The 24,075-nt window shown below is 42.8% G+C and overlaps 1 long non-coding RNA gene across 2 annotated transcripts in view; it reads right to left on the bottom strand.

Annotated features, from left to right (window-relative positions):
- Positions 1-24,075, bottom strand: part of LOC104847334 (uncharacterized) — a 763,513-nt gene that overhangs the window by 738,559 nt on the left and 879 nt on the right. The window lies entirely within an intron of this gene.

The following is a 24,075-nucleotide window of genomic DNA, read 5'->3' on the forward strand; positions in this document are numbered from 1 at the left end:
TTTTTAAATCCAGTTTATGCCATCAGTAAATGATACTAAACAAGGGTTTCTTCTTGTTGTTGTGTGCATTTGAGTCGATTATGATTCATAACAACCCTACAGGACAGAGTAGAACTGCCCCATAGGGCTTCCAAGGCTGCAGTCTTTAAGGGAGCAGATTGCCAGGTCTTCTCTCCCATGGAGCTGCTGGTAATCGAACTGAACCTCAGTCAGCAGCCAAGAGTTTAACCATTACGCCACCAGGGCTGCTTAAGGGGTTCTTAATCCAGGGAATCTGTGGGTAGAATTCAAGAGGTTTGTCAACTTGGAAGAGAAAAATCACATTTGTACTAACCTCTAACTGAAATTTAGCATTACCTTCCGTAATGAATATAGGTAACACACCACAGGAGTGTAAGCGGTAATTGTAACTGTCACCAACAGAAATCACAGATACTCTTATACAAGGTTACAGTTATTGGAGATAGCTGGAAGTATTGCTTACATTCATCATTATTTCAAACTTCTTGCAATCATCAATCTGTTACTAGATCTTGATACTTCAAACACGTTTACTACCATAATACTTTAAATATTTTGAAAGCTGTATTTTAATATAATATTACACATTATGTTTTACATATTTAAAATTTTTATTTTGAAGAGGGGTCCATGGATTCCACTAGACTGCCCAAGGGATCCACAGATCAAGTAAGATTAACTGCCCCCCCACCCCCACTCTAGGGAGTGGAACCCTGGTGGCAAAGTAGTTAAGAGATAAGCTGCTAATTAAAAGGTCAGCAGTTCAAATCCACCAGTCAATTCTTTGGAACACTATGAGGCAGCTCTACTCTGTGCTATAGGGTCACTATGAGTTGGAATTGACTCAACAGCAATGGGTTGGGTTATAGCTTGGGTTGGGTTATAGCTTTAGGGAGGAAGCAAGGCTATTAATGCAATCAACTTTTCTCCATCAGTCTTCCTCTCTGAGCCCAGCCTCTGCCAGTTTTTTCCACCCTTAGGTTGCCTGTCTCTTCTCAGAGGTTGGTGGGAGGATGCTGGTTGTACACTGAGAACTTATTAGGGCCCAGGCCAGGCAGGGCCCCAAGGGCAGGGGAGAAAGGGCAATGCGTTCCTGTCCCATTTCTCCACCTCACAGCAACTCACCCCTCAAACCTGAACTGTGTGGACACTTTTCTAGATGACCTGGGGGCACCGAAGCAGCCTTTCAGTTTCAGCTTCTTTCTTACCTCTCAGTGAGCCCAGGATTTTTCGCCTGACCAGGCAAGCTTTTGCAGTGAGGTGCACAAGTGTGGCTTTCCTCCCTGGCAAACCTCTCCTGGCAGGTTCCAGGACATGTTATTAAGTGCTATTAATTGGAGCCTGATTTGCATACCTTATGGATTATTTGCAGTTTGTAGCTCATGGGGATCAAAGCTTGCACATACAACACCCTCCCTCCAGAAGCATGGATTACCCCAGTCTGCGCATCCATGCTTTGTGAGAGCAGGAAAATAGCAGGTTTATCACATGAGGGCCCTGGAGATGGAAATGAATTGACCCCTTCCCCCCAACTCCTGCAGGACACAAAGGAAGTCCTTCCTCAGCGCATGCCGGGGAGGATGGCTGCGTGAAGTGGGGCTGGCACCCCTGCCTCCCAGCTGCCCGATCACAAGCACCCTGAAGACTTTCTTCTTCTTCTTTTTTTTTTCCTTTAAGTGCTCTTTGTGTTTATAATTAATCATAAGCCCTGGGATGGCTCAATTCACATCACTGTGCAGGGCCCACCCCCTTGCTTGCCCAAGTGTTGTTAATTAGCCCTGCAATGCTCAGCAAGCCTGACTGGCAGTGGTGTTTGCAAAAGGCTCCCAGCCCTCTCCTCAACAAAGCAAAACGTCTTAGCATCTTGGCTTTCTAGCTGTCATTCAGGTTCTCTGTTTTTCCAGTCAGCCACTCCTGAGGATTTCATAGAAGCATTTATTTATTTTGAAATGTTAGCACTGATGTTTTGGTAGAAATTTGTAAATCTTGCACATGAGAAGTAATGTCATGTTTGAGATTCCACACAACTCAAAGAAGGGATAGGATGGGGGTTTGCTGTTGTGTGTGATCTAGTCAATTCTGACTCATAGCAAACGGCGGACATTTTGGTTAGCAGCCTGAGTTCTTAACCGCTACCCCACCAGGGCTCCAGAATGGGGGTGGGGGCATTCAATGTTAGGTTAAGAATGGGCCTACCAGTTTGGAAAACTCTTTGGCAGTATCTACTAAAGCACACTAAACCAAAGAAACCCACTGCCCTGGAGTCAATTTTGACCCATAGCGATCCTGTAGGACAGGGTAGAACTGCCCTATAGGGTTTCCAAGGAGCAGCTGGTGGATTCAAACTGCCGACCTTTTGGTTAGCAGCCAAGCTCTCAACCATTTTGTCACCAGGGCTCCCAGACATGCACTATGTGACCCAGCAATTCCATTCCTACATTATTCCCACAGATATGTGAACTGCATCCCCACAAAATGTGCAGAGATGTTCCTAGCTGCATTATTTATATTAACCCCAAACTAGAAACAGCCCGAATGCCCATCAACAATAAAATGAATAAAAAAATTTGGTGAATTCACACAATGGAACACTATACAGCAATGACAATACAAGCTACAATTACATGCAACAAAGTGGATGAATCTCGTACATGTAAAGTTGAGCAAAAGAGGCTAGACATAAAAGAGAATATGCTAGATCATTCTATTATATGAAGAATAAAAATTGGTAAAAACTAATCCATGCTGTTACTCAGAATGGGTATCCTTGGGGTAGGTAGTGACTAGAAGGATCTCCTGGGTGCTACTAATGCTCTATTCCTTCATCTAGAGATTGTCTATCTATAAGAGAGTACCTAGTATATGAAAATGTATTGAGTTGTAAATTTATATGTTCATTTTTCTGTATATAAATTAACCAAAATCCAAACTCATTGCCATGGAGTCGATTCTGACTCATAGTGACCATTTAGGACAGAGTAGAACTGCCCCATAGGGTTCCCAAGGGTGAGCCTGGTGAATTTGAACTGCCGATCTTTTGGTTAGCAGCTGTAGCTCTTAACCACTATGCCACCAGGGTTTCCATATGTATATTATACTTCAATAAATGATAATAATAATGGAGCTAAAGTTGAGGTTACCTTCTCCAAGAGGAAGTTTTAAGGCTGGCCTGATCATTGGGTAGTTGGAGCCAACATGGTTAATTTTGCCTCCCTGGCCAGCTGGATCTGGTATCTCAGAGACCTGGGTCAGTTTTGAGGGCTGAGGTCACTCAGCCATGGGCTGTTGTTCTGAAAGCCCAGCAGTGTCCCGGCACCTTCATCTCAGGGAAGAGCTCATGTAAAAACCAGGCAGATGATGGGGAGAGATGTAACTGTGAGGGGAGAGTCAGGGATTAGAACCAAAGGGATGTATCCCCTGGGCACCCTAGGCGTCGAGCCTGGGATCTTCCTAAAAGCCTGTGAAATTTTATAAGGGTGAAAAAAAGTATTAAAAAAAAAAAAAAAAAAACTGTTGCTGTTGATTGCAACTCATAGCAAACCTATAGGATAGAGCAGAACTGCTCCACAGGGTTTCCAAGGAGTGGTTATTCGAACTGCCAGCCTTTCTGTTAGCAGCCAAGTGCTTAACTACTGCACCGCCAGGGTTCCACAAAAAAAAAAAAAAAAAAAGTATAATGACTTCAAAACGGAAAATAACATAATCAAAATCAATAAACTTTTCATTAAATTTCTACAAAACAGCATTATGTCAACTAATTCAGTGTTTCTCAAACGTTAGTGAGCAACGAAACATCTGGGGCTCTTTTTTGAATACAGACTCTGATTCAGGAGGTCTAGGGTGGGGCCTGAAAGTCTGCATTTCTAAGGAGCTCCCAAGTGATGCTGATGCTGCTGGTCCATGGACCACACCTTGCATAGCAAAGAAAGTTAATTACAGCTCAGCTAACAATTACATAGTTATAAATATACTGTTGTTGTGTGCCATCCAGTCGATTTGACTCATAGTGACCCTGTAGGACACAGTAGAACTGCCTCACAGGGTTTTTTCCTAAGCTGTAATCTTTATGGGAGCAGAAATAGACATCACAAAAGTGAATACTTCATGTTTACTAAACTCAATAACAATTATTTTAAAACTTGTAGTGGACCGTTGTTTTGATGACCCAAATGAACACATCTCCCAGGATTTATGCCCAGTAATTCCCTCCCACATTGTGGGCCGGGCCTGTCACTGTTTTGACTAGTAAAATACAGAGAGAGTGATGCTGTACCAAACCAGGAAGAGCCCTTAACTGACCTGGCAGCCTCTGCTTCCTCCCTCTTGAAATGTTTACTCTTGGAACAATTCTCCTTGGAATTCGGCCACCATGCTGTGAGACAGCCCATGGAGAGACCCATGTGGACAAGAACCAAGGCCCCCAGCTGACAGACCCAGCTGAGCTCTCAGTCAAGCTCTGTCTGCCTCTAAACATCCAGATGTCCAGACATCTCAGACATTCCAGTCTCAGCTGAGCACCTGGTCGAGCCTCCAGATGATTGTAACCAGCCCCAGTCCCAGCCGACACTACTTGGAGCAGAAGAAGCACACGGTCAACCCACAGAATTGTGGCTTTGCAGGGGTAGATTATCCAATAGGCAAGGCGCTTACCTTGCTTACCAGATCATCTGTAGTGACAATTTCATATTTTCTCAGCACATTGAAGTTTCTTCTTCTAGGTCTGGCTAGAATCTGTCTCTCTCCCAATCCCATAGCACCTTCCTACAGAACTAAAACCTCTTTTTAAGTTTATAATCCCTGACAGGGGCAGATGGCCCAGTAAGCAAGGTAAGCACGGGCTTGCTTGTGCTTACTTACTAATCTGTAGTGAACAGTTTCACGTGGATTTCACCACATCTTTGTTCACTACAGATGATCTGGTAAGAACCGTGCTTACCTTGCTTATTGGATAATTAGCCCCAGGTTTTAAGGCACTATGTTACACAGCATTAACTAAGCGAAACAAAACCCTTTCAAATAGCAAAATTCTGTATGCCTACCTCTACAACAAAAAGACAATCCAATTAAAAAATGGACAATGGATATGAACAGACACTTCACCAAAGAAGATGTTCAAGCGGCCAACAGACATATGAGAAAATGCTCATGATCACCAACCATCAGAGAAATGCAAATCAAAACCACAATGAGATACCATCACACCCCGGCATTACTGGCATGAATCAATAAATAAATGTTAGAGAGGCTGCGGGGAGATAGGAACTGTAACGCACTGCTGGTGGGAAGGCAAAATGATACAACCATTTTGGAAAATGATATGGCACTTCCTTAGAAAGCTAGAAATAGAAATACCGTATGATCCAGCAATCCCACTCCTGGGAATATATCGTAGAGAAATAAGAGTTGTCACACGAATAGATATATGTACACCCATGTTCATTGCAGCATTGTTCACAATAGCAAAACGATGGAAACAACCTAGTTGCCCACCAACAGATGAGTGGATAAAGAAACTGTGGTACATACACACAAGGAGGTATGACGCAATGCTAAAGAACAACGATGAATCTGTGAAGCATCATATAACATGGATGAATCTGGAGGACACTATGCTGAGTGAAGTAAGTCAATCACAAAAGGACAAATATTGTATGAGACCACTACTGTTAAAACTCATGAAAAGGTTTACATACAAAAAGAAACAATCTTTGATGGTTACGAGGTTGGGGAGGGGTAGGGATAGAAAAACACTTAATAGATAAGTGGTAACTTTGGTGAAGGGTAAGACAGTGCACAACACTAGGGAAGCCAACACAGCCTGTACAAGGCAGGGCCATAGTAGCTCCATAGACACATCCAAACTCCCTGAGCGACGGAATTGCTGGACTTAGTGCTGTGGGGACCATGGTCTCAGGGAACATCTAGCTCAATTGCCATAACAGAGTTAATAAAGAAAATGTTCTGCATTCTACTTTGGTGAGTAGCATCTGGGGTCTTAAAAGGCTGTGAGCGGCCATCTAGGACTCACCTCTTTGGGAGCAAGGAAGAATGAAGAAAACTAAAGACACAAGGGAAAGATTAGTCCAAAGGACTAATGGACCACATCTACCATGGCCTCCACCAGACTGAGTCCAGTACAATGAGATGGTGCCCAGCTACCACCACTGACTGCTCTGACAGGGATCACAATAGAGGGTCCCAGACAGAGGTGGAGAAAAATGTAGAACAACATTCTAACTCTAAAAGAAAGACCAGACTTGCTGGCCTGACAGAGACTGGAGAAACCCTGAGAGTATGGACCCCGGACACCCTTTCAGCTCAGTAATGAGGTCACTCCTGAGGTTCACCCTTCAGCCAAAGATTGAACAGGCCCATGGAACAAAACAAGACTAAAGGGACACACCAGTCCTGGGGCAGGGACTGGAAGGCAGGAGGGAACAGGAAGGCTGGTAATAGGGAACCCAGGGCTGAGAAGGGAGAGTGTTGACATGTCATGGGGTTGTTAACCAATGTCTTACAACAATGTGTGTACTAACTGTTTGGGGAGAAACTAGTTTATCCTATAAACCCTCAACTAAAGTTCAATTAAAAAAAGAAAAATTCCATATGCCTACTTTGGGACGTGGGTGGAATTGAAGGTATTTGATAGAGTGTGAAGTAGGTCCGAGGTCAGCAAAGACCTTAAATATCCCAGGACCTAACAAGAAGATGCCAAGCAGCTGGGAAGAGATGGGCCCTCGAATAACTCCAGTCCCCAGAATGGGCAGCTGCAGCAGGTTGTTTTAATAGTCGTTTTATTGTTGCTGTGTTTGAGTTAAAGGCCCCGGCTGTCCCAGAGCATCATGCTGGCTGCCAGTTATCACCCTTACACCAGGAAGACAACTGGGGATTTTTCCATATATGTGGCTTAGTGGGAGTCCTTGTGGCGCAGCGGTTAGGAGCTACAGCTGCTAACCAAAAGGTCAGCAGTTTGAATTCACCATTCACTCCTTGGAAACCCTATGGGGCAGTTCGATTCTGTCCTATAGGGTCTCTATGAGTCTGAATTGGCTCCACAGCAACAGGTTTTTTTTTTTTTTCCATTTTTGGTGGCTTGGTGGCTTCTATGGGATTCGAACTCCTAATCAGAAGCTTCCTTTGGCCAAGAAATTATTGTGCAGCTGAGTGAAACAAATGAATTCAGCCCAGTCTGTTCTCAGATTCCCAGACGCACAGAAAATAAGTAGTGTGAACATAAAGTCCTGAAAGGGGGCGAGTGATGAGCGATGCTTGCTCACCCATCCCCCGCATCCCTGGGCCCTCTGCCTACCAGGCTGCCAGGACACAGCTTCTGCCTCCTCCCTCCTTCCCAGGTGACGCTGTGGTCCACAAGGCAGGGACTGCCCTAACTTGGGCAAAATGAGTGGTTCATTCATTGCTCAGTAATACATATTGAGCACCTTCTATGTCACAAACAGATGCTATGTTGGGCACTGAGATAGGCTGGTAAATAAAACAGACATGGTCCCTCCTGTCCTGGAAATTGCAGCCTAGTGGAAGAGACAGAAGATAAACAAGTAAATAAACACACGCAATGAAAATGCCTCATTTGGTCCTGCCCCGGGGGCCCTTTGCATGATTCCTTCTTCTTCAAGTGCTCTTTCTTCTAATAGTTTTTTGTCACTTAGGTCCCAGCTTAAATGTCACCTTCTCATAGAGGCCTTCCCTGCCACCCAGTCACCCTTTAGAACATCCCTCAATTTTCATTCTCTGAGTACAACCAGTTGCCATTCAGTCGATGCCGATTCACAGCAACCCCGTGTCTGTCAGAGTAGAACTGTGCTCCACGGGGTTTTCAGTGGCTGATGTTTCGGAAGAGGATCACCAGGCCTTGAACTCGAACCACCAACCTTCAATTTGCAGCTAAGCACCTTGTCCATTTGTACCACCCAGAGACTCCATTCTATGGGGAGCATTTCCTATTATCAGGTAGTTCCTTATATGTTTATTGGTTTATTTGTTTACGATGTCTTTCTCCCCATAGAAGGTAAACTCCAGGAGGAGGGGATCTCATCTGTCTTGTTCACTACTGTATCTCAAGCTCCTAAAACAGTGCCTGGCATGTAAGTGGTGCTCAATAAGTATTTGAATAAATGAATGAATAAATGATGACATAAATTTGGCTCTCAACATTTTCACTACCAAGGAAAACATTTTATTTTTTATCGTGTACAGTTTAGTGGTGATTTTACGTACCTTTCTATCTCCAAAAACTGCACTTATGTGATAATTTGCACACTTCTTTAAAAGGATATACATATACTAACAGCCCATTACATTCTCTGTTCCTCATGAAAAAACTGGGGTAATCTGAGAGGGCTTATAGAATTCCAGCCAGAAACAACGCAAATGGACATTTTCATCAGGGAATTTTCTTACCCTGGATAAATGTGTGATATTTAAGGGGCATTTAGAAATCTTAGAAACACCACACAGGCCCTCGTTACTATCCTCACAAACTCCAGGTGGACATGAGTGATATGCAGCTCTCCAGCCACCACACTAGAGTTCATTTTCAAGTCTATCAAAGTCATTTCCCATCCAGCCATCCACTGAACACACACCTGCCTCATGCAGACCAGGCACTGTGCTACGCTCCGGTGTACAGAGTTGAACAAGACATGGTCTCTGGCCTCAAGGTGTTCAGATACTGTAGAGGAGCCTGAGACCAAAACAGACAAATATTATATGTTGTGATTCATGCAATGTTGGAGCTAGGCAGAGACTGCTGGGCAAACACACTGGAAAGGCACCTAACACGACCTGGGAGGGTTGGGGTGGAGGGCTGCCTGGAAGAGACACTGCTCTTGTTGAGTGTTAAATGATGGGAAGCAGTAGCCAGGAGAATGGAGTGGGGATAGCTGGGCAGAAGGGCCAGCAAGGCTATGGGCACAGAGGGGAGGGATGAAACAGCTTGAGTGAGAACAATGAGCAGAGAGGAAAGGAGAAGAGCTGGGGGATGAGGTTAGCTGGGCAGCAGGAACCACTTGGTCCAACACTGGGTCCCAGTTCTGATGACCAGATCCTGTCTTGTTCCTTCTATCCTCCCTGTCTTATCAACCCACCTGGGCCCTAGGAACCTGCAGTTTCAGAACCAGGATGCAGATTTATGAAGAGCAACATGGACATTTTGGCCATTGTCCTTCTTTTCTTAAGAAGAATTTTTTGCCTGCCTTGGAGGCCCAGAAGATAAATATTTTTCTCTTACACTTCTTTTGGCCCCTAGTAGCAGCTAGCTTCTAAAAAGTCACCGTGTTAATCAAAAAACTCCCAACAAAAAAAAGCCCTGGCCCAGACGGCTTCATTGCAGAATTCTACCAAACTTTCAGAGAAGAGTTAACACCACTACTTCTGAAGGTATTCCAAAGCATAGAAAATGACGGAATACTACCCAACTCATTCTATGAAGCCACCATCTCCCTGATACCAAAACCAGGTAAAGACATTACAAAAAAAGAAAATTATAGACCTATATCCCTCACGAACATAGATGCAAAAATCCTCAACAAAACTCTAGCCAATAGAATCCAACAACACATCAAAAAAATAATTCACTGTGATCAAGTGGGATTTATACCAGGTATGCAAGGCTGGTTTAATATCAGAAAAACCATTAATGTAATCCATCACATAAATAAAACAAAAGACAAAAACCACATGATCTTATCAATTGATGCAGAAATGGCATTTGACAAAGTCCAACACCCATTTATGATAAAAACTCTTACCAAAATAGGAATTGAAGGAAAATTCCTCAACATAATAAAGGGCATCTATGCAAAGACAACAGCCAATATCACTCTAAATGGAGAGAACCTGAAAGCATTTCCCTTGAGAACGGGAACCAGACAAGGATGCCCCTTATCCCCGCTCTTATTCAACATTGTGCTGGAAGTCCTAGCCAGGGCAATTAGGCTAGACAAAGAAATAAAAGGTATCCGGATTGGCAAGTAAGAAGTAAAGTTATCACTATTTGCAGATGACATGATCATATACACAGAAAACCCTAAGGAATCCTCCAGAATACTACTAAAACTAATAGAAGAGTTTGACAGAGTCTCAGGTTATAAAATAAACATACAAAAATCACTTGGATTCCTCTACATCAACAAAAAGAACACCGAAGAGGAAATCACCAAATCAATACCATTCACAGTAGCCCCCAAGAAGATAAAATCCTTAGGAATAAATCTTACCAAGGATGTAAAAGACCTATACAAAGAAAACTACAAAGCTCTACTACAAGAAATTCAAAAGGACATACTTAAGTGGAAAAACATACCCTGCTCATGGATAGGAAGACTTAACATAGTAAAAATGTCTATTCTACCAAAAGCCATCTATACATTTAACGCACTTCCGATCCAAATTCCAATGTCATATTTTAAGGGGATAGAGAAACAAATCACCAATTTCATATGGAAGGGAAAGAAGCCCTGGATAAGCAAAGCACTACTGAAAAAGAAGAAGAAAGTGGGAGGCCTCACTTTACGTGATTTCAGAACCTATTATACATCCACAGTAGTCAAAACAGCCTGATACTGGTACAACAACAGGCACATAGACCAATGGAACAGAATTGAGAACCCAGACATAGATCCATCCACGTATGAGCAGCTGATATTTGACAAAGGACCAGTGTCAATTAATTGGGGAAAAGAAAGCCTTTTTAACAAATGGTGCTGACATAACTGGGTATTCATTTGCAAAAAAATGAAACAGGACCCATACCTTACACCATGCACAAAAACTAACTCCAAGTGGATCAAAGACCTAAACATAAAGACTAAAACGATAAAGATCATGGAAGAAAAAATTGGGACAACCCTAGGAGCCCTAATACAAGGCATAAACAGAATACAAAACATTACCAAAAATGATGAAGAGAAACCCGATAACTGGGAGCTCCTAAAAATCAAACACCTATGCTCATCTAAAGACTTCACCAAAAGAGTAAAAAGACCACCTACAGACTGGGAAAGAATATTCAGCTATGACATCTCCGACCAGCGCCTGATCTCTAAAATCTACATGATTCTGTCAAAACTCAACCACAAAAAGACAAACAACCCAATCAAGAAATGGGCAAAGGTTATGAACACACATTTCACTAAAGAAGATATTCAGGCAGCCAACAGATACATGAGAAAATGCTCACGATCATTAGCCATTAGAGAAATGCAAATTAAAACTACGATGAGATTCCATCTCACACCGGCAAGGCTGGCATTAATCCAAAAAACACAAAATAATAAATGTTGGAGAGGCTGCGGAGAGATTGGAACTCTTATACACTGCTGGTGGGAACGTAAAATGGTACAACCACTTTGGAAATCTATCTGGCGTTATCTTAAACAGTTAGAAATAGAACTACCATACAACCCTGAAATCCCACTCCTGGGAATATACCCCAGAGATACAAGAGCCTTCATACAAACAGATATATGCACACCCATGTTCATTGCAGCTCTGTTTACAATAGCAAAAAGTTGGAAGCAACCAAGGTGTCCATCGACGGATGAATGGGTAAATAAATTGTGGTATATTCACACAATGGAATACTACGCATCGATAAAGAACAGTGACGAATCTCTGAAACATTTCATAACATGGAGGAACCTGGAAGGCATTATGCTGAGCGAAATTAGTCAGAGGCAAAAGGACAAATATTGTTTAAGACCACTATTATAAGATCTTGAGTAATAGTAAACCTGAGAAGAACACATACTTTTGTGGTTACGAGGGGGGGAGGGAGGGAGGGTGGGAGAGGGTTTTTTTATTGATTAATCAGTAGATAAGAAATGCTTTAGGTGAAGGGAAAGACAAGACTCAATACATGGAAGGTCAGCTCAATTGGACTGGACCAAAAGCAAAGAAGTTTCCGGGATAAAATGAATGCTTCAAAGGTCAGCGGAGCAAGGGCGGGGGTCTGGGGAACATGGTTTGCGGGGACTTCTAAGTCAATTGGCAAAATAATTCTATTATGAAATCATTCTGCATCCCACTTTGAAATGTGGCGTCTGGGGTCTTAAATGCTAACAAGCGGCCATCTAAGATGCATCAATTGGTCTCAACCCACCTGGAGCAAAGGAAAATGAAGAACACCAAGGCCACACGACAACTAAGAGCCCAAGAGACAGAAAGGGCCACATGAAGCAGAGACCTACATCATCCTGAGACCAGAAGAACTAGTTGGTGCCCGGCCACAATCGATGACTGCCCTGACAGGGAGCACAGCAGAGGACCCCTGAGGGAGCAGGAGATCAGTGGGATACAGACCCCAAACTCTCATAAAAAGACCAAACTTAATGGTCTGACTGAGACTAGAGGAATCCCGGCAGCCATGGTCCCCAGACCTTCTGTTGGCACAGGACAGGAACCATCCCTGAAGACAACTCATCAGACATGAAAAGGACTGGTCAGCGGGTGAGAGAGAGACGCTGATGAAGAGTGAGCTAATTATATCAGGTGGACACTTGAGATTGTGTTGGCAACTCTTGTCTGGAGGGGGGATGGGAGGATAGAGAGAGAGAGAAGCCGGCAAAATTGTCAAGAAAGGAGAGACTGAAAGGGCTGACTCAAGAGGGGGAGAGCAAGTGGGAGTAGGGAGTGAGATGTATGTAAACTTATATGTGACAGACTGATTGGATTTGTAAACGTTCACTTGAAGCTTAATAAAAGTTAATAAAAAAAAAAAAAGTCACCGTGTGTCCACTCACTCTGAGAAACTTCAGCAAAGAATCCAGGAAATTTCCGCTACTTAGACAACTGGCAAAGAGTAGTTTTCTCCCAGCAGCAGGCAACAGTTTCACCCATACTGTGGTTAGACAGAAGGATAGAGAGCAAATTAGAGGAAGAGATTAAGATTTAATGGAACCTGTTTTTTCTGGTTTGTGAGAAACCTTGGAGACCTAAGTTTTGTTTTCCTGCTCCACAATGAACAAATGAACTATTTCTTGTGACTTCACCTGCTTTGTTAATCAAAAAATAGGATCCATAGTACTCAAAAAGTTAGTTTTCAGAGAAGCTCTACCTGTATTAGTACCGGTTGCCATGGAATCTACCCCAACTTGTGATGACTCCATGTGTGTTTAAAGTAGAAATGTTCTTCACAGGGTTTTCAATCGCTTATTTTTCAGATGTAGATCTCCAGGCCTTTCTTGCAAGGTGCCTCTGGATGGACTCTAACCTCCAACTTTCCAGGTTAGCAGCAGAGCTTGTTAACCATTTGCACCACCCAGCACTCACTCCTACAGGGGTAGATTCGCATCTGCCTTCCCATGCTGCTCACCAAGGGGCAAACTAAATCCCTTTAGCATGGGCTGCTCAGGAAGAAATGTTTTGCCCAGAGTGCTGGGGTTTTTTGTTTTTGTTTGTTTTTATTTAAACCCATGGTATATTCAATATACTTCGCCAAGACCACAATTCAAAGGCGTCAATTCATCTTCAGTTTTCCTTATTCATTGTCCAGCTTTCGCAAGCGTATGATGCAATTGAAAACACTATGGCTTGGGTCAGGCGCACCTTCGTCTTCAGGGTGACATCTTTGCTCTTTAACACTTTAAAGAGGTCCTTTGCAGCAGATTTACCCAATGCAATGCGTCTTTTGATTTCTTGACTGCTGTTTCCATGGCTGTGGATTGTGGATCCAAATAAAATGAAATCCTTGACAACTTCAATCTTTTCTCCGTTTACCATGATGTTGGTCATTGGTCCAATTGTGAAGATTTTTGTTTTCTTTATGTGGAGCTGTAATCCATACTGAAGGCTGTGGTCCTTGATCCTCGTTAGTAAGTGCTTCAAGTCCTCTTCACTTCCAGCAAGCAAGATTGTGTCATCTGCATAACGCAGGTTTTTAATGAGTCTTCCTCCAATCCTGATGCCCCGTTCTTCTTCATATAGTCCAGCTTCTTGGATTATTTGCTCAGCATACAGATTGAGTAGGTATGGCGAAAGAATACAACCCTGACGCACACCTTTCCTGACTTTAAAACAATCAGTATCCCCTTGTTCTGTCCAAACAACCGCCTCTTGATCTATGTAAAGGTTCCTCAGGAGCACAATTAAGTGTTCTGGAATTCCCATTCTTCGCAATGTTATCCATAATTTGTTACGATCCACACAGTTGAATGCCTTTGCATAGTCAATAAAACACAGGAAATCCTTCTGGTATTCTCTGCTTTCAGCCAGGATCCATCTGACATCACCAATGATATCCCTGGTTCCACGTCCTCTTCTGAAACCGGCCTGAATTTCTGGCCGTTCCCCATCGATATACCGCTGTAGCCGTTTTTGAATGATCCTCAGCAAAATTTGCTGGGAATGACAACTTGAAGAGGAACGGCATTGCATTCATCAAAAAGAACGTTTCAAGATCTATCCTGAAGTACAAGGCTGTCAGTGATAAGATAATATCCATACGCCTACAAGGAAGATCAGTTAACATGACTATTATTCAAATTTACGCACCAACCACTACGGCCAAAGATGAAGAAATAGAAGATTTTTATCAGTTGCTGCAGTCTGAAATTGATCAAACATGCAATCAAGATGTAATGATAATTACTGGCAATGGAATGCAAAAGTTGGAAAGAAGAAGGATCAGCAGTTGGAAAATATGGCCTCGGTGATAGAAACAATGCCGGAGATCGAATGATAGAATTTTGCAAGACCAATGACTTCTTCATTGCAAATACCTTCTTTCATCAACATAAATGGGGACTATACACATGGACCTAGCCAGATGGAACACACAGAAATCGAATTGACTACATCTGTGGAAAGAGACAATGGAAAAGCTCAAAATCATCAGTCAGAACAAGGCCAGGGGCCGACTGTGGAACAGACCATCAAATGCTCATATGCAAGTTCAAGCTGAAACTGAAGGAAATCAGAGCAAGTCCACGAGAGCCAAAATATGACCTTGGTTATATCCTACCTGAATTTAGAGACCATCTGAAGAATAGATTTGATGCATTGAACATTAGTGACCAAATACCAGATGAGTTTGGAATGACATCATACATGAAAAAAGCAAGAGGTCATTGAAACTTCAGGAAAGAAAGAAAAGACTAAGATGGATGTCAGAGGACACTCTGAAACTTGCTCTCAAACGTCGAGCAGCTAAAGCAAAAGGATGTACTGATGAAATAAAATGACTGAACAGAAGATTTCAAAGGGCGGCTGGAAAAGACAAAGTAAAGTATTATAATGACATGTGCAAAGAGATGGAGATGGAAAACCAAAGGGGAAGAACACGCTCAGCATTTCTCAAGCTGAAAGAACTGATTCTATGGGAAAATATTAAAGGATGCAGGAAGCATCAAAAGAAGATGAAAGGAATACACAGAGTCATTATACCAAAAAGAAACAGTCGATGTTCAAACATTTTAAGAGGTGGTATATGATCGGGAACCGATGGTATTGAAGGAAGAAGTCCAAGCTGCTCTGAAGTCATTGGTGAAAAACAAGACTCCAGGAATTATGGAATATTAACTGAGGTGTTTCAACAAACAGATGCCGCGTTGGAGGTGCTCACTCGTCTATGCCAAGAAATATGGAAGACAACTTCCTGGCCAATTGACCTGAAGAGATCCACATTTATGTCTATTCCCAAAACAGGTGATCCAACCAAATGTGGAAATTACAGAACAATATCATTAATTAATTGAAGGAGACCATTCTGAAATGCTGGAGAGTTTTATATTGGTCTCACCAAGCCCTATAGTGTGTCAGCACCTGCCTTGAGAAATTCAGTTCAGTCTCCTCATCCAATGGGTTGCTACCTCAAGTCTCCTGCTGTTCAGGAACTTGTGTTTGGGGAGCAAGGAGAAGCGGGAGGCAGAGACAAAGCACCCAGCTATTGCATGGTAATAACCGCTCTTTGCGGTTGCATTTATATGTCAGGGTCTGCATGTGGGGTGATAATTAAGTGGTAAGTGGTATCAGGGAAAACTGTCAACATGCAGGCTGATGATAGATACTGGCAACCTCAACAAATGAAAAGTTAAATTGGTTTGGCTGTGTCGAAGTAAAACTAATTATAGTCATTTGGGTGGGCCTCCAAGCATGGATGCCTAATCCCTATATGGCGCCATAATACTTATGTACATCAGTATATATGCCTTAAATTAACTTCATTATAAAGTGTAATTTGGTTAGAACAGGAGGCTCTACAGGAATTGAGCCTTCACTTTGTTACTGGTACAGAATGGATATCTACTAATCTTAAAGTTGGTGCAACTGTGGTCTAAGCCACAGAGAGAAAAGCAACTATGGCAGCCTCCAAAATGGCTCCCAGGGAGCCTCACTTCCTGGTGTTCACACTGTTGTGTGATCCCCTGCCCTTCTGTGTCGACTGAACCTAGTGACTCTCTTTTAACAAATAGAACGCAACAGAAGTGAGAGGATATCCCTTCTAAGCTTAGGTGAATAATGACCGTGACTTTATTCTCTCTACCTCTCATGCTCTCTAGGTCCCTGGGTGGTGCAAATGGCTTATACTTGTCTACTAACCTAAATGTTGGTGGTTTGAACCCCCCACCCCGAGTGCTTCCACAAAAGGAGCCCTGGTAGCAAAGTGGTTAAGCACTCAGCTGCTAACCAAGAGGTTTATGGTTCAAACCCACCAGCAGCTCTGTGGGAAAGAGAGGTGGCAGTCTGTTTCTGTAAAGAGTCACGGCCTTGGAAACCCTATGGGGCAGTTCTACAGGGTGGCTATGAGTCAAAATCCATTCTAGGGCAACAGGGTCAGTGGTACTGCAAAAGGTTACAGCCAAGAAAATCCCATGGAGCGATTCTTCTCTGTAACATGTGGGGTCTCCATGAGTTGGAATTGATTTGACGGCAACAGGTTTTTTTTTTGTTCTCACTCTCTCTTGCTTCTTACTTCTTCTGGGTAAAGCCAGCTGCCATGTTGTGAAAAGCCCTATAGAGAGGCCTACATGGCAAGGAACTGAGGGAGGCTTCTGGCCACCAAACAGAGAGAAAACCTGAGACCTACCAACAGCCACGTGGGTGAGCTTAGAAGCAGACCCTACTCTAGTCAAGCCTTTAGACTGCAGCTCCACCTTGATGCAGCCCGTGAGAGACTCTGAACCAAGGGTATCCTGGCCCACAGAAATGTGAGATCATACATTGTTGTTTTAAGCTGCTGAATTTGGGGGTAATTTGTTATGCAGCAGTAGGTAACAAATACAGTCACTAATTCAGGACTCTCCTTGTGTGGTGTCATTGAGAAAGGTGGTTGAAAGTTTAATCCCTGTTTTCTACAAAGCAGACACAGCAACCGATGAGGGGTCTACAGAGGGTTTGGAAGGGGGACGGAGTGATACAAAGAAAGGCATGGAAACTGGTAATTTACGGCATCGATATTCCCAAGTTTTTAGTAGCTCTAGCAATGTCCCTGCCTGTCCCTGAAGACTGGGTCATCTTGCTATGGTAACCCTGAACTGCTCATTCCTTTTACAAGCTGAATTTCCAATGACCTGCTGGCCCTCCAAATTATTTTCTTGCTTCTTTTCCCTTTGACTTGTATTCTTGGGGTTGGCCTGTGCTGGCCAAGTCACATGCAGCTTGTCTCTATGACTCCTGCAAAATGTACCCTTTGGAAAGATGTGCCAGTTACCAAGTTGTTGACTCTCAACTCCAAACATTCCCTTCCATACTCAGCTTTGTGATGCTGGGGCTGGGACAGGGCAACCAAATATCTGCTTTGCTTTGGCTCCCCGCTCGTGTCTGCCAATAGAGGGCGATAAACGAATACCGCAGACTGGAGGGGAAGCCAGGCACTTGCTCCTTCCTTTTTGCTCCCTGTTCCTGTAAGAAGCATTGGGTCCAGTTTGCAGTTTCTGCAACACTACTGAACTCACCTCATGGTGCCCCTCAGAGACACCAGCATTTGCTGAGCAGTACCCTCTCCTCAGAGGTCTGGGTCCCAGCCCCTAGGACCCTTCCCTGAGTTTTTATGTTTTAATCAATTTCAGCCTCTTCCTGTTGTTCTACAGGCCTAGGAGTGGTAGCTACTTCCTGCAGTTTCTACTCCCACATAAAATTCTAGTTTGCCTTTTCAGTTGCCTAATTTGGGAACCCTGGTGGCATAGCAGTTAACAGTTCAGCTGCTAACCAAAAGGTCGGCAGTTCAAATCCACTAGGCACTCATTGGAAACCCTATGGGGCAGTTCTACTCTACCCTATAGGGCCCGACTATGGGTCAGAATTGACTCGAAGGCAACAGGTTTTTTGTTTTGTTTAATTAGAAATTATTTATATTAAATTCTTCCTTTCAAAAAACAACCTGGCGTGCTTTTTTCTCTTCTGATTGTACCCTGACTGCTACAGGCATGTCTTTGTTATCTACTGCTGCTATAACAGAAATTTTACAAGTGGATGGCTTATTCTCTTCTCACAGTCTAGGAGGCTAGAAGTCTGTATTCGGGATGCCACCTCCAGGGGAAGGCTTTCTCTCTCTGTCAGCTCTGGGGAAGGTCCTTGTCATCAATCTTCCCCTGCTCTAGGAGCTTCTCAGCACGGGGACCCCAAGTCCAAGGGATGCGCCATTCTCCTGGCTCTTGGTTCTTGGTGGTATCAGGGCCCCCTGTCTCTCTGCTTGCTTCTCTCTTTTATATCTCAAAAGTGGCTGATTTAAAACACAACCTAATCTTTTAGATTGAGCCCTGCCTCATTAACATAACTCCACTAATCCCACCTCATTAATATCACAGAGGTAGGATTTACAACACAATCACTTCAGATGACAAAATGGTGGACAGTCACACAATACTGAGAATCATGGACTAGCCAAGTTGACACATTTTGGGGGGACACAATTCAATTCATGAAGAGGGGTGACTGATTCTACCCTGGGCTTCTGGACAGGCTACGTCTCAGCTTTCCATCTTAACCCTCCAAAGAGAGCTGCCGGCCCTGTTACTGGTTTCTACTTCTATGGCTTTATGGTCAGAAAAGATGCTTTGTAGTACTTCCATGTTTTGGATTCTGTTAAGGCTTGCTTTGTGGCCCAATATGTGATGTATTCTGGCAACTTTTCCATGTGTGTCAGAAAAGGAAGTATACTTGGTTGCTGTTGGGTGGAGTGTTCCACATACGTCTATGAGGTCAAGTTGACTGACTGTGGCATTTAGATCTTCTGTGACTCTATAGAGCCTCTTTCTGGATCTTCTGTCCTTCACCGAAAGCGGTGGGTTGAAGTCTCCTACTATTATCGTGGAGCTATTTCTGTTTTCGATGCTGGTAGAGTTTATGTATTTTGGAGCCCGGTAACTGGGTGCATATATATTTATTATGATTATGTCATCTTCGTGTATTGACCCTTAATCATCATATAGTGTACTTCCTTATCCTTTGTGTTGGATTTAGCTTTAAAGTCTATTTTGTCATAGATTAATATTGCCACTCCTGCTCTTTTTTGATTGTTATTTGCTTGATATATTTTTTTCCATCCTTTGAGTTTTTGTGTCTTTAAGTCTAAGGTGTGTCTCTTAATAGGCAGCAAATAGATGGATCTTTTTTTTATCCATCCTGCCACTCTCTGTCTCTTCATTGGTGCGTTTAGTCCATTTACATTCAGTGTAATTATTGACAGGTATGACTTTAGTGCTGTCATTTTGATGTATTTTTGTGTGTGTATTGCTGACAGTTTCTTTGTTCCACTTAATTTTCTGTGGTGCATTGTTTTTCTTTATGTATTTCCTTTTTCACTGTTGTTGATTTTGTATTTGCTGAGTCTGTGGTTTTGTTTTTTGTTTTTTTTGATGTGCAGGATTGTTAGTTTCCTTTGTGGTTGCCTTAATATTTATCCCTATTTTCCTAAGTTTAAACAAATTTTTTCTTTCGTTATATCGCCTTGACATCCTCTCCATACGGAAGATTTATGACTGCATGTTTTAGTTCCTCTGTTTTATGCTGTCATCTTTTATATATTGACTGACATCTCTGTTTCCCTATTTTCAGTGTTTTAGCTTTGATTTATTTTTGTGAATTCCCTATCTGGGTCGATATCTGTTCTGTGTTCTAGTCTTGGGTTGTTATCTGATGTTATTTTCTAACTGAAGGACTCCCTTTAGCATTTCTCATAATTTTGGTTTGGTTTTTGCAAGTTCCCTAAACTTCTGTTTATCTGGAAATGCCCTAATTTCACCATCATATTTGAGAGACAATTTGGCTCTATATATAATTCTTGGCTGGCAATGTTCTTCCTTCAAGGCTTTATATATGTCATTCCAGTGCCTTCTTACCTGCCTGGTTCCTGCTGAGCAGTCTGAGCTTAGTCGACTCTCTTTTGTAAATGACTTTTCATTTATGCATAGCCGCTTTTAATATTCTCTCTTTATCTTTGGTTTTGGCAAGTTTGATTATAATATGTTTTGGTGACTCTCTTTCTGGATCTACCTTGTGTGGGGTTCAATGAGCATCTTGGCTTCTCATCTTTCACAATTTCAAGGAAGTTTTCTGCCAACAAATCTTCAACAATTCTCTCTGTATTTCTTCTTATCCACCCACTGTTCTGGTTCTCCAATCCCTCATAGCTTATTCCTCTTAATAGAGTCCCACATAATTCTTAGGGTTTCTTCATTTTTTTTTAACTCTTTTATCTGATTTTCCTCAAATAAGTTGGTGTCAAGTGCTTCATCTTCAATCTCACAAATTCTGACTTCCATTGCCTCAATTCTGTTCCTATGACTATCTATTGAGTTGTCTAATTCTGAAATTTTATTGTTAATTTCTTCGATTTCTATTTGCTGTCTATGGATTCTTGCAGCCTGTTAAATTTGTCATTATGCTCTAGCAGAAACATCTTGAGTTCCCCTATTGCTTTGTCTCTGTGTTCCGTGGTGTGGTCTCTGTTTTGCCTGATCTCGTTCCTGGTCTCTTGAAGAGTTCTGTATATTAGTCTTTTGAATTCTACCTCTGCAAAGTCCAAGACGTTATCTTCCTCTGGAAGATTTTTTGAGTCTTTGTTTTGGTGGCTTGATGAAGCCATCATGGTCTCTGTCTCTTTATGTGATTGATAGTGACTGTTGTCTCTGAGCCATCAATAATTTGTTATATTTATTTATTGTTTGCTTCTTGTATCCTAGCTTCTTTTTTTTTTTTTTTTTTTTATGCCCAAGTAGACTGGTCTTGGGAACTAATTTGGTTATTGTGTGCCTTTGAAACTCTCACATTCTGTCTCCAGGTGGCTAGAGCTGTTACTATGTATGTGAGCCCAGGAGTCCATTTGCTTTTCTTGTGAGGATTCTGCTCAGGTGTCCAGGTCACTGGTCACCAAGTGTGCAGTGTAGGCTCTGCCCTACAGTCGTAGATGGGAAGTCCTAGATTGGAGAAGGCATAGTTATTTGGCTGCAGTAGAGGGTCATGCACTGATCAAGAGGCTGACTGCTGCCCAAGTGTCTATGTGGAAGGCATGTCCCTGTTCCCTAGAGCACATAGGTAGGTGGATTTTACAGCCAGCTTGTGGGCACCCAGTGCTGCTGGGTGTAATGGCTGGGAGTCACCACTGATTCTTGGACCCCTGTTGCAGGTAGCTCAGTAGAGTGGGTGGAGCTACCAGTCCTCAGGCTCCTGATGTGGGAAGGTGAAGACCCTGCTTAATGGGCAGGGCAGAGTCAACTGTCACAAATCTGCCACTCCCCCTTATAGCAGATACACATGAAAATAGGCTTTGGGTATAAACCCTGTTATACTGTGCTAATGATGGCCTACGCTGTTGAAATGGGCTCACACAGGTCTATGCAGGGGTGAAAGGCATACAAAGTCCATGGTCCCCTTATGCCTGTGCCTAGGCAAAGGGCCTGTGCCTGCCCCGCATTCCTGGAGAAGAGGAGCTGGCAGATTATTTTTTTTCCCGTTTGTTAATTTGTTCCCTCTCCAAAGTGAGGAGAATGGCTCAGAGCACGTGATGGGTCCTACTTCCTGCCCAGGGAGCACAGCACATGCTGAAGCCTGACCAGGACCCAGAGCAGAGCAGGGAAGCAGATAAAGAGCATTCTCTTTTTGTTTTAGTTTTGATCCACGTGGTGGTTTAGCTGTTTGTACTTAACTTTCGCTGATGGAGCAGCATTTCCCACTGGTTCTGGAGGCTTGAGCAGACTCCCCACCACTTGGTCTCTCCCAGTGTGGAAAACTGGTCCCAAGAACCACCACTTGCCTCACCATACATGCCAGCCAATCTAGCCTGTGGGGTGCCAGTCCTGGCGAGGCCAGGACTGGCAACTCCTCATTACTTCTGAACCGTCTCTCCCACCGCCTGCCACTCAGTCCAATTCCTCACCTTTGTCTTTGATGTTCAGGGCTCCTACGTTTCCATATATAATCAATTCACTTGTTTTTGCAGGTCTTTGTTGTAAGAGGGATCACGGGAAGCATCTGACTACTCTGCCATCGTCACCCTGCCTCTGCTCCATTGACTTTAATCACAAGGCATGGTGGTACTAAGAGATGCCCTAAGGAAAAAAAAAAAAAATTTTTTTTTTTCTGGGATCCCCTCAATTCCAGATATACTCTTGTTTGCCTCTATTTTGTAAAATCAACCCAATTTCCTCATGGTAATCAGGATCAATCACACCAGCCACTATGGTAACTCCCTTCTTTCCCTGCTGATACAGTGGCATAAGGAGCCCAACATGGCCAGGTGGCATTCTTAGCTTCCAGTTCAATGAAATCAGTGATGCATACCCAGGTGGCGGCATTCTTCCCTTTGGAACTAAGATCTCTAGATCTGCAGAGCATAAGGTCATGGGGAAAGGATGCAAAAAATCTTGTGAGTGGGTCACTAGGGGAAATAGTGAGTCGGTCACTTGGGGTAAGAGTGAGAGGTGCCACTCCCATTTCTCAAGATCTTATAATAGTGGTCTTAAACAATATTTGTCCTTTTGCCTCTGACTAATTTCGCTCAGCATAATGCCTTCCAGGTTCCTCCATGTTATGAAATGTTTCATAGATTCGTCACTGTTCTTTATCGATGCGTAATATTCCATTGTGTGAATATACCACAATTTATTTACCCATTCATCTGTTGATGGACACCTTGGTTGCTTCCAGCTTTTTGCTGTTGTAAACACAGCTGCAATAAACATGGGTGTGCATTTAACCGTTTGTGTGAAGGCTCTTATTTCTCTAGGGTATATTCCGAGGAGTGGGATTTCTGGGTTCTATGGTAGTTCTATTTCCAACTGTTTAAGATATCGCCAGATAGATTTCCAAAGTGGTTGTACCATTTTACATTCCCACCAGCAGTGTATAAGAGTTCCAATCTCTCCGCAGCCTCTCCAACATTTACTATTTTGTGTTTTTTGGATTAATGCCAGCCTTGTTGGAGTGAGATGGAATCTCATCGTGGTTTGAATTTGCATTTCTCTAATGGCTGATGATCGAGAGCATTTTCTCATGTATCTGTTAGCTGCCTGAATATCTTCTTTAGTGAAGTGTGTGTTCATATCCTTTCCCCAGTTCTTGATTGGGTTGTTTGTCTTTTCGTGGTTGAGTTTTGACAGAATCATATAGATTTTAGAGATCAGGTGCTGGTCGGAGATGTCATAGCTGAAAATTCTTCCCAATCTGTAGGTGGTCATTTTACTCTTTTGGTGAAGTCTTTAGATGAGCATAGGTCTTTGATTTTTAGGAGCTCCCAGTTATCGGGTTTCTCTTCATCATTTTTGGTAATGTTTTGTATTCTGTTTATGCCTTGTATTAGGGCTTCTAAGGTTGTCCCTATTTTTTCTCCCATGATCTTTATCATTTTAGTCTTTATGTTTAGGTCTTTGATCCACTTGGAGTTAGTTTTTGTGCTTCGTGTGAGATATGGGTCCTGTTTCATTTTTTTGCAAATGGATATCCAGTTATGCCAGCACCGTTTGTTAAAAAGACTATCTTTTCCCCAATTAAGTGACACTGGGCCTTTGTCAAATATCAGCTGCTCATATGTGAATGGATTTATACCTGGGTTCTCAATTCTGTTCCACTGGTCTATGTACCAATACCAGGCTGTTTTGACTA

Source organism: Loxodonta africana, chromosome 27 (assembly GCF_030014295.1).
Source record: "Loxodonta africana isolate mLoxAfr1 chromosome 27, mLoxAfr1.hap2, whole genome shotgun sequence".
Lineage (NCBI taxonomy): Eukaryota > Metazoa > Chordata > Mammalia > Proboscidea > Elephantidae > Loxodonta > Loxodonta africana.